This window comes from Aethalodelphis obliquidens, unplaced genomic scaffold (genome assembly GCF_003676395.1).
Source record: "Aethalodelphis obliquidens isolate GAN/ISIS:26980383/991018 unplaced genomic scaffold, ASM367639v1 scaffold78, whole genome shotgun sequence".
Lineage (NCBI taxonomy): Eukaryota > Metazoa > Chordata > Mammalia > Artiodactyla > Delphinidae > Aethalodelphis > Aethalodelphis obliquidens.
In genome coordinates this window covers 6,210,904-6,223,416 of record NW_020838022.1, presented here as the reverse complement: position 1 = coordinate 6,223,416, position 12,513 = coordinate 6,210,904, and positions in this window count along the sequence as shown.

The following is a 12,513-nucleotide window of genomic DNA, read 5'->3' as shown; positions in this document are numbered from 1 at the left end:
GCGCAGAGTCTTTGGCCTGTTTCACTCCTGCTTCTCTCAGCCAGCCTTAGGGAGGGCCGCGTGACACTCGTGTGGTTTGTTGGGGGACAGCAGCAGTGAGGCGGTAGCCACCAGGGGGTGGGAGGGGGTGGGACGAGGAGGGAGGGTAGGGTGGGGTAGAGGTTTTGTATTGAGGGCCAGTGATGATGTTTTGATATTTATTTCCTGCTACTGAAATTTGAATCTGAGTGAATTGTCCCTATTTCTGATGATGTCAGTATTGCAAAACGACAGATTCATAAAGTAATGATCAAATCTTCCTTTCTTTCCGTGTGTATTTCTAAGAAATAGAGCCAACTGATTTTCTATGTAAATACCAAGAGCGGTTCACCTCATACTAAACCCACACCCCAGTGCAGACCCCTCCCCACCCTCGTCCCTCTCCCCTTCCAGCTGTCCTGGAACCTGTCCCCATTATGTGATCCAGCCCTGGTTCTGGCTGCGGTCCGCAGATCCCAGTGAAGGGTTTTGTGTGTTTAGGCCTCATTTCTTTGTCTTTTTCCTACTCTGTTCCTGGCATTTGCTGATTTCTAGTGTATACTCTGTAGTCTCAGTCCGTGTTTGATTCCATTCCATGGAGATAAAAAGTATGTTGTACATACTGCTGAAGAATTGTCTTGCAAGTTAAGGCTTCCCCTTTACTATAAGACTATAAATAAAAACTTATTTTATCCTTAAAAAAAAAAAAAAAAAGTTCAACCCCTGTCTGCTAAAGCTAATCATTATTGTTAATTGATAGATAGGGGAGAAGAAACCTTATTAAGTTGCATCTATTAATCTTTTGATCTGGAATTTTATACACATTTTCACTTTCAAAGCTTATTTTTTACTTGATTAAGCCACAGCAAAATTATAGAAAGCTGCAGCCCCCAGGGATATAAAGAATGCTCCAACAATGTGAAATCACAGATGCTTGGCCAGAAAGCCACGCATCTGAGGTTTTGTCAAAGAACTGGAAGCCATGGTAGTTATTCTCCTCAACACCAACATCCTTCCAGAATTCAAAGCTTATTTTTTTGTGTGTATGGAAAATAGTTTTTCTTTTAATTGAAGTATAGTTGTTTTACAATGCTGTGTTAGTTTCAGGTGTACAGCAAAGTGATTCAGATATACAGATAGATAGATAGATAGATAGATAGATAATTCTTTTTCAGATTCTTTTCCCTTACAGGTTATTACAAGCTATTGAATATAGTTCCCTGTGCTACACAGTAGGTCCTTGTTGTTTATCTGCTTTATGTATAGTAGTGTGTATCTGTTAATCCCAAATTCCCAATTTACCTCCCCCCGACATAAAAAGAATTTCATTCTTTTTATGTACTATTCTATTGTACGTATATACCACATTTTTTTGAAGTATAGTTGATTTACAATATTGTATTAGTTTCAGGTGTACAGCAAAGTGATTCAGTTATACATACATCTATATCTATTTTTTTCAGATTCTTTTCCCTTATAGGTTATTACAAAATATTGAGTATAGTTCCCTGTGCTATACAGTAGATCCTTGTTGCTTATCTGTTTTATGTATAGTAGTGTGTATCTGTTAATCCTGAATACCCAATCTATCTCCCCATCCTTTCCCCTTTGGTAACCATAAGTTTGTTTTCTGTGTCTGTGGGTCTATTTCGGTTTTGTATATAAGTTCATTTGTATCATTTTTTTTTAGATTCCACATATAAGTGATATCATATGATATTTGTCTTTCTCTGCCTGACTTACTTCACTTAGTATGACAACCTCTAGGTCCATCCATGTTGCTGCAAATGGCATTATTTCATTCTTTTTTATGGCTGAGTAATATTCCATTGTATAAATATACCACATCTTCTTTATCCATTCATCTGTTGGTGGACACTTAGGTTGCTTCCATGTCTTGACTACTGTAAATAGTGCTGCTATGAACATTGGGGTGCATGTATATTTCTGAGTTAGAGTTCTCATCTTTTCAAGATATATGCCCAGGAGTGGGATTGCTGGACACATGGTAACTATATCTTCAGTTTTTTAAAGAAGCTCCATACTGTTCTCCATAGATATTGCACCAATTTACATTCGAACAGTGTAGGAGGGTTCCCTTTTCTCCACACCCTCTCTAGCATTTATTATTTGTAGACTTTTTGTTGATGGCTATTGACTGGTGTGAGTTGATAACTCATCGTAGTTTTGATTTGCATTTCTCTAATAATTAGTGATGTTGAGCAGCTTTTCATGTGCTTCTTGGCCATCTGTATGTCTTCTTTGGAGAAATGTCTATTTAGGTCTTCTGCCCATTTTTTGATTGGGTTGGGTTTGGGGGTGGAATTTTTGGCGTTGAGCTGTATGAGCTGTTTGTATATTTTGGAAATTGATTCCTGTTGGTCGCATCATTTGCAAATATTCTCTCCCATTCTGTAGGTTGTCTTTTCATTTTGTTTATGGTTTCCTTTGCTGTGCAAAAGCTTTTAAGTGTAATTGCAAAGCTTACTTTCAGTACAGTAGAATTTATGTAAAATTGTCATAGCAGTAAAAAGTATTAAAATGAAATTGTTAGAGTGTTAATGTAAGAAGCCATTTCACTCTTGACACAGTTATTTGGAAGGGATTGCTTTACTGGTTCTATAATTTTAAAAATATGTTTGTTAAACACCCTGTCAGAAGAGAGTCATTTTCATTATTACAGATTCCTATACTGTTAAGATTCACCTGTGCTTTGGAATGTTCATGAAACATACTTTCTTTTGGAATATATTTCATTGCTAAGAAAGTTTAAACATTGCTTTCACCTCAGTGTAGAAATACCATTGTTTTGTTCTTCTTTCAGTGCTACTAAAATAAAACTCATTTTCCATTTAAAATATCCCACTACAGCAGTACTTATATTAGTGTTTGATTGAGTATTCAGAAGACTGGAATCTTGAAGGGACACCTTTAGAACCCTGCCTACCACACAGGCCCAAAGTGGACAGCTGCAGCACTCCAGTACACTCTGGGACAGCCCGGAAGGATATGGTGAAGGGTAAGCCTCCCAGAGGGAAGAACTTTGAGCAGTGCACCTGGTTGTTCATTCTGCCTGGAGGAGAGACGGCCACAAGTATGAGTGCATATCCATGCATAGGTCATGTCCGAATTATTGGCTGAAGGGTCAGGGACTTTGAGGATGCATGATTGAACATTTGGGACAAGGAGGCCCAGGGAAAAAGTATGTGGATACACCTGTCCAAATCGATAGATGATATGAAGGTATTTGTGTCTTACGAGAGTTCTCAGCAAATAAGCTTAGCAGAGCAGAATTTTAATAATCTGATGGATAGGATATTCATTATCTAGACATCAATCAGCCTCTTTCCCCAGCATTCAGGTCACAACCCAATGGGCTCAAGAACCAAGTGGCCAAGTGGCAAGAATGGAGGTTCTTCTCAGCAACATGGGCTTTCACTTGCCAAGGCTGATGTCACTATAATCACTGCTGAGGGCCCGATCTGCAAGAAGCAGAGACCAACAATGATATGGCATCAGTCTCCAGGGTGATGGGCCAGTTACCAGGTGGCAGGTGATTACACTGGACCACTTCTATTAAGGAAGGGGCAGTGCTTTGTCCACACTCAAATAGACACTCTAGATATGGATTTTCCTTCCCACCTGAAGTGCTTTGGAGAAACGAATATTTATAGACTTGAAAAATGCCTTATTCACCATCATGGTATTCCAATCAGCATCACTTCTAAATAAGGAACCCATTTCACAGGAAACTAGTGCAGCAATGGAGCACTGTTCATGGAAGTCACTGGTCTTATTGTGTTTCCCCTCATCCTGAAGTGAAATGACCTTTGGAAGACTCACATATGTTTTTAGCTAGGTGGTAAAAACTTGAGGGGCTGGGGCAACAACCTCTAGGAGATGGTAATGCTCTATCTAGGTATTTATATGCATAGATATATGGTGCTATTTCTCCCATAAAATGGATTCATGGGTCCTGCAATCAAGGTATGTAAATGGGAGTGCCTCTCCTCACTATTAACCCTGGAGATACAATAGAAAAACGTTGTGTCTTGTCCCCACAACTAGAGCTCTAGCTCTTCTGAGGTAGAGATCTGAGTTCCAAAGAAAGAAGTGCTTTCACCATGGGATACAACAATGACTTCATTGAATGGGAAGTTGGAACTTCCAGCTGACCACTTTGGACTCCCCATCCCTCTCAAGCAACAGGCGAAGAAGGGCTATACTGTCCTGGCCTGAGTGATTTAACCTGACTATCAAAGGCAAGTTGATTACCTACTACTAAAGGGGCTATGGAGGACTATGATATATCTAGAGAGCTGCTTGATACTCCCATGTTTTGTGATTAAAGTCAGCAGACAGTGTATGTAATATCAAATCATCACAGTGTACACTTTAAATACCTTACAATTTTATTTGTCAATAAAGCTGGGGAGAAAAGTCAATGGATAATTATAATAACCTAATTGAGGCAGAACGTCTAATGGCCAAAGCATTCAAGAATGAACGCTGAGGGGCTTCCCTGGTGGCGCAGTGGTTGAGAGTCCGCCTGCCGATGCGGGGGACACGGGTTCGTGCCCCGGTCCGGGAAGATCCCGCATGCCGCGGAGCGGCTGGGCCCATGAGCCATGGCCGCTGGGCCTGCGCTTCCGGAGCCTGTGCTCCGCAACGGGAGAGGCCACAACAATGAGAGGCCCGCGTACCGCAAGAAAAAAAAAGAATGAACGTTGAGTCACCTCCCCAGGGAAAGAACCATGAAGAGCTGAGTGCTGGCTGAGGACAATGGTATTAAAAGAAGGTAGTTATAAATACCAGCAATGTGACCTGCTGCACAAACCAGGACTGTAATAGTATTTAGCCTGATGAGTTAATAACATACCCCTCCTCAAAGGGAAAACAAATAAATAGGAAAGCAAACTATATTTTCAAAGAAAATTCTTAGGGCCAACGCCAGATTTTACTGACATAGAATCATAGCAATAAAAAGCTCCACTGCTTTTTCTTTCTGGAAGTTACCTTGAATGCCATATTCTAGGAAACTTCAGCAATATCCAGCACCATCCTACAGCACAGCAAGCTTTTCTTTGTTTCTCACTGATGGTTGTAATAGGATTATGTTTTGATGTAATTAACTTTGTTGTGAAGATGGTGGGAATTTATTTTTCTAGTACCTTCTCAAGGTGCTGAATCTTCTTTTAAATCTGAAAATAAACAGGTATTTCACTAACCAAAAGATGCTTAAAACACCTCTGTTGTATAAGACATTGCGAGGGATACAAAAAGGAGCTTACAATCTACCTGGGATTATAAAATGAAACCCCATGGAAAGTTTCAGGATACAAAATCAACACACATAAAGCACTTGCATTTCTATACACTAACAGTGAACAAACTGAAATTGAAATTAAGAAAACAATTCCATCTATAAGAGCATCAAAAAGAATAAAATACTTAGAAATAAACCTAACAAAGAAGGTGAAAGATTTGTACACTGAAAACTACAAAACATCGCTGAAAGAAATTTGAGAAGACACAAATAAATGGAAAGGCATCCCATGTTCATGGATTGGAAGATTTAGTATTGTTAAGATGCCCATACTAACCAAAGCAATCTACAATGTAATCCCTATCAAAATCCCAATGTCATTTTTTACATAAATAGAAAAATTGATCTTAAAATTCTTGTAGAATCTCAAGGGATACTGAATAGACAAAAAAAATTTGAAAAAGAATAAAATTGGAAGACTAACATTCCTGATTTCAAAGCATATTAAAAAGCTATAGTAATTAAAACAGTGTGTTACTGGCATAAAGGCACACAAATAGACCAATGGAATAGAATAGAGATCCTAGAAATAAACCCTCACATATATGGTCAAATGCTCTTCTATATGGGTGTCAAGACTACTCAATGGAGGGACCTCCCTGGCAGTCCAGTGGTTAAGACTTCGCCTTCCAATGCAGGGAGTGTGGGTTTGATCCCTGGTCAGGGAGCTAAGATCCCACATGTCTCACAGCCAAAAACCCAAAACATAAAACAGAAGCAATATTATAACAAATTCAATAGACTTAAAAAAATGGTCCACATCAAAAAAAATCTTTAAAAAGAAAAAGAAAAAGACTACTCAATGGAGAAAAGAGTGTCTTCAAAAAAATGGGACTTACCTGGTGGTCCAGTGGTTAAGACTCCACGCTTCCACTGCAGGGGGCGCAGGTTTGACCCCCTGGTCAGGGAACTAAGATCCCGCATGCCACGCAGCATGGCCAAAAAATTAAAAAAAAATTTAAAAATGGTGTTGGGAAAACTGCTTATCCACATAAAAAGAATGAAGGGACTTCCCTGGTGCTCCAGTGGCTAAGACTCTGTGCTCCCAATGCAGAGGACCCAGGTTTGATACCTGGTCAGGGAACTAGATCCCACATGCTGCAACTAAGAGTTCACATGCCGCAACTAAAGATCCCACATACCGCAACGAAGATCCCACATGCAGAAATTAAGACCTGGCACAGCCAAATAAGTAAATAAATATTAAGAAAAAAAAGAATGAAGTTGGAGTCTTATCTTACACCATAAACAAAAATTAACTCAGAGTGGATTAAAGACCTAAATGTAAGACCTAAACTATAAAACTCCTGGAAGAAAACATAGGGGAGAAGCTTCATGATACTGGACTTGGCAATAATTTCTTGGATATGACACTAAAAGCACAGACAACAAAAGCAAAAATAAACAAACGCTGTAATGCAGAAAAGGCTTTTGCAGGGGAATGAGTTCAGAAGTTCAGTTTAAACACATGGAATGGATTGAGTTTTAAATGTCTCTTAGACATGCCAGTGGAGATAACATGTATGTATTTGAATTTAAGTCTGGAGTTCAGGAGTAAGTTGTAGTCTAGAGGTATAAACTTAGGAATTGTTGAAATACACATCATATTTAAAGCTCTAAGACTATGTGGGATCATCTAGGGAGAGAGTATATTCAAGGGAAGAAGGCCCAGGATCCAGATTTGGGGCCCTACAATATTTAGTGGTGGGAATGAAAAGAAACAACTAGAAAAGGAGAATGAAAAGAGTATCGGCAAACAGGGAAGAAATCAGGGAAATGTGGTTTCTGGAAACCCAAGAAGATTTCCAGGGAGGAGTGAGTGAAAAACTATATCAAATACTGCTGAGAAGTTAAAAGCAACATGGAGCAGACACTGGGGACTTGACATGACAGTTTCAGTGGAGTGGAAGTTGCAGAAGCCAGACTCCTCTGGATTAGAATATGAACAAGAGGTGACAACATGCAGACCCATCCTCTTGTTGAGCCCATCCTCTCCTACTGCTTCAGGAACCTGCTCCATCTTCCTAACACTTGCAGTAACTCCAAATTGTTGCACCTTATTAGATTCTTTCTCTTCCACTTGCAAACATGTTCATGTCTCTCTGTTCCTCAAAGACATAATTACCATTTTCCTTCCTATTTCATTAACAGCAAGGCCATACTCTACCTTCTCTTAGATGAGGAAAGACTACTGGGTTCTTTAGGACTTTTCATTTTGTTTTCAAGTCCTGCAGCAAAGTCATCAGCTTCATCAGTCATCATTCACTGAAAAAAATCAATCAACATATTCCATTAATACAACCATCACAAAATTCCACCATCACAAAATTCAAAGTCTTCAAATGTGTATACAACCATGCGTTTGCACCATTAATATGATTTTAATCATGGGGCAAAAATTTGCCATCCCCCAAGAAACACTCTGTTCTCAGAAATGCAACTTAATTTTAATCCAGTTTAAGTAAAATAAGGAAGTTAAAATGCAAGGTGTTGACCAAAGCCAAACATGGTACAACCATGATTAATCAGAATGTTTGCGGAAACAGCAGCTCTCATCAACCAAAAGGGAACAAACGCATAATTACCCATTGAAGAAGTACAACTCATTCTGCATCAACCCTTTTTAGAGAAAGTCATTCTTTTGTGTGTGTGTCCTTTTATACTTTAAACTCATCATTAACAAATACTGATTACCACTTTACCCAGTGCTACACATAGATGGTGAAGGGTCGGGTGGTTTGAAAATGTAAGTCCCCTCACCCCCAAACACAAGGAGATTCAAATATGCCCACCTAGGTGCTGGATCGGTGGGGGGGACTTTTCAATGTTGGGGGATAAGGATCAGAAGTATAGAAGGCCATTCTTAAGCTGTTAGCATCCAAGGATAACAAAGACTATGTCCCCCCCCCATTATTTGAATAGAGTCATGATAAAGAATGTTTGCATTTCCCATAATAGAAGAGTCCAAAGAGGGTGAAAACATTTCATTGAGCACTTACTACCTGCCAGGTACAATTCTAAATGTTTTACATCTATTAACTCACTTAATCCTCTGCAGAACCCTATGAGTTAGGCATGATTACCATCTTCATTGTTATAAATGAGGAAACCAAGGCACAGAAAGATTAAGGAAAAATCTAATTAACTAAGGATTGGGGTAGATGGAATACAATTATATCTAGTTTTTGTTAGACAAGCATTATTGCATGTTCTGTACCTTAATACCAATGGTCTCTTCCATGAGTACAGATATAATGTGCCTCTCCCATCCCTGCCAGGACTGAGATAGAGCTCCAAAGAAGAGCCACCCTTCAGGGCTTAGAAAGAACACTCAAGGGAAAGTACCACTCCCAGGACAGTTAGAGCACCCAAAGAAATGCCCCCACCAGGGCTGAGATAACAGCTCCCAAGGAACGCTCTGCTACTGCATAGCTGAGATAGGGTCCCCAAGGAAACTTCCTCCTCCAGTACTGACATAAACACCCAAGAAAGAGTGTCATAACTTGGCTGAAATAGAGTACCCAATGAAAAGTCCTCTCCAGGGCTTAGAGGGAACGTAAGGGGATAATACTCCCCTCCAAAAGGGTTGAAATCCAGTTCTTGTTGGAGAGACCCAGCTGTGACTCAATGTGTGGCAAAGAATTTTTGTGGTGCCACAAACCCACCCTCTGGGATTAGAGATGAAGCACCCAAGGAAGAATCCCTTTGGCTGGGGCTGAGATCAAACACCCAAGGGCAAGCCCCTCCTTTAACACTACTGAGATAGAAGGCCCTAGGAAGAGCTCCTCCCTGCCATGGGGCTGAGACAGGGCACTCAAGCACCTCCCACCCATGGCAAAGATAGAGCATCCAAGGAAGAGCCCCCGCCCCAGGGCTAATATAAAGCACCCAAAGTAGAGTTCCGCCCCAAATCTAAGAAACAGCCCCAAACCCAGGGCTGAGATGGAGCAATCAAGGAAGAGACTCCCCACTACATGGCTGATAAGCAAGCAAGGAAAACCCTTTCCCCCAGCATAGCTGAGATGGGGAGCACCCGCAGGAAAGTCCTCCCCCAGCACTGAGATAATCACCCAAGGAAGAGGTCCTCCTCAATGGACTGAAAGAGAGCGCTCAAGGAAAGCCCCCTCATCAACATGGCTGAGAGACAGTGCCCGAGGGAAAGTTCTCCCACAGTGAGAGAGATAGTCATCCAAGGAAGAGTCCCCCCACCCCATGGCTGATCTATAGTACCGAAGGAACAGTTCCCCCCCAGGGTTGAGATAGATCGCCCAAGGAATAGTACCACCCCCTAGACTGAGAACACACAAGAAAGAGCCCCCTTGCAGGGTAAAGCACCCAAGGAAAAGTATTACCCCTGCCCAAGGGTTGAAATCCTGACCTTGTTGAAGGAAACTAGAAGCAACTCAGAGAATGGCAGTAAAGTTGTGGTACCACACCAGTGGAAATTTCTAGAAATCTGCCTCTGGGTTATCTGAGAATGTTGTATACAGAGATGTCTCACCAGAAGCAGTCTGATGTATACTACTGCCTGAGAGAGTTTCAAGGGAAGCTGCTGGCCATCGAGTGCTGCTGGCCACTATGCCCTGCACCAGCCTGGCAGTGGAGAAGCTCTGTGCAGTGCAGGACCTGGCATTGGAGAAGCCTGGTGCCCAGCAGGAACCCTCTGTGCCAGCAACCCAGGACCCAGAAGCAAAACTTTCCCCTTACAATGTCTCTGGCGCCCTCTACAGACAAACTTCTGTGACAACTGTTACAAGAAGAAGAAAAAACAAAAATTAAAGGAACCCACCATTTCCACAGATCAGACCGAACAGATTAATTTGGAGCTGAGAGGCAAGAAATGAATAACCAGCACACTGTATTAACAAATAAAGGAGGAGAGTCATACAATCATCTTAATCAATGCAGAAAACACAAGCGATAAAATGCAACAACTATTCATGAGGACAAAATTAAAAGCATTTGTTAAGAAGTGAATCTACCAGAAATCTATAGTGTACATTATTCCTAGTTGTGAAAAATTAGAAGTACTCCTTGCAAGATCAAGACAGGGATGTCAACCACTTCTATTCAACACTGCACTCCAAGAATCCCTAGCTTGCACCCTAAGACAATAAAAGGTAAATAAGTTATTTGGCTAAACTTAAAACTCAAAGTTGTCTACAGACAAAGAATTTGACAAAGAGAATAGATATAAAATCAACACATAAAAATTAACTATTTCTATATAACAGCAACAAGAAATTCAGGAAATGTAAGTTTTTTAAGCTATTACTAAAATTAGCAAGATTATATAATAAATAAATATTAAAGAGATATATATATAGAAATATATATAGCATATATGAAATATAGAGAGAATGTGTGTGTGTATGTATGGAATGAATGTAACTAAACATGTCTAATAATAGCAGACAATTATAAAATTTTATTGAAAGATACCAGAGAAGACTTAAAGCAAGGTCTACACATAGGTAGGAAGACTCAGTATCCACTTCCTCTGCCCCTCAATTTAATGTATAAATCTAACACACTTACAATCAAAATTCCAATAGTTTTTCATGGAACTTGACAAGCTGATTCTAAAATCTATATGGAAAAGTAAATGCCCAAGAATAGCCAAGACAAACACAAAGAAGAACAAATTAGGGGGATCTGCCTTACTATCTCAAGACTTATTATTATTAACCTTTAGTAATAAAGACAGTGTGATATAGATGCAGAGGTACACGAGCTGAACAATGATATAGAATAGCAGAGCCCAGAAATAGTCTCATGCATATATGGGAATGTGATACATTTCAGGGGTGTCATCGAAGATCGCTGGGGAAAGACTAGACTTTCTTTTTGCAGCATATGGTGCTGAGACAATTGGCAATCTATGTGAAAAATAATACAATTGGATCTCTTCCTCACACCATATACAAAAAAATTTCAGATTGATTAAGTACTTAAATGTGAAAGAAAAATTAAGACTTTAGAAGAAGTTAGAAAAGAATATCTTTAAGACTTCAAAAATAGGAAAATATTTCTTAAAGAGGACACACAAAAAAGCCCACTAAACATAACAGAAAAGGTTGATGCAATAGTATTGGTAATGCTCCTGTTCTTAAGTTTGATGTGAGTTTACGCAAGTCCCTTTTGTTAAGTTTCAGCTTACATATATGCTCCATACATTTTTGTATGAACCAAATACTACATTATAAAATGTTTGACTGCAAAAAAAAAAAGGCATATAAATTACGGCAGAGAAAGAAGTCAGTACCCTTAATAACAAAGGAAGAAATAACCCAACTTTTAGCAGAAATCTAGTTTCAGTAGTGAACATGTGGTGTAAAGAAAGTATTATAAAGGCAGGGTTAACATTAAAGAAAATCATAAAAACCAAAAATCCTAGCACGCTGTTATCTTTAATGGATATTCGTTTCATCCCATGAATGCAAAACTGGGTCAACATTTGAAAGTCTATTCTTATAATTCACCATTGTAATAGGTAAAAGGAGAAAACAACACATGACTATCTCAATAAATACCAAAATTACGTTTGACAAAATTCAAGATCCATTCCTGAATTTTTAAAATAATGATAAAAAGGAGTAAGATACAAGGTTAATATACAAAAGTCAATTGCTTTCCTAAATGCCAACAATGACTACTGGAATTTGAAATTTAAAAAAGAATACCATTTACAATAGCACCAAGATAATGAAATACATATAAATCAAACAAAATATGTACAGGATCTCCGTGTGAAAAACTACAAGATCCATATAAATGTAGAGATATTCCATGTTCACAAAATGGAAGATTCAATATTATTAAGATGTCAATTCTTTCCAATGTGATCTATAGATTCAAAGCAATCCCAATCAAAATCCCAGCAAATTGTTTTGTAGATATCGACAAACTGACTCTAAAGATTATAGAAAAAGATGAAAGATCCTGAATAGCCAATGTAATACTGACAAATAAGGACAAAGATGGAGGGCTCACACTACCCAAATTTAAGACTTAGTGTAAAGCTACGGTAATCAAGACAGTGTGGTATTGGTAAGAGTAGACATGTAGATTAACGGAATAGAGTAGACAGCCCAGAAATAGACCCACACATATATAGTTGACCTATTTTTGACAAAGGAGCAAAGGCAATTCAATGGAGAAAGCAGAGT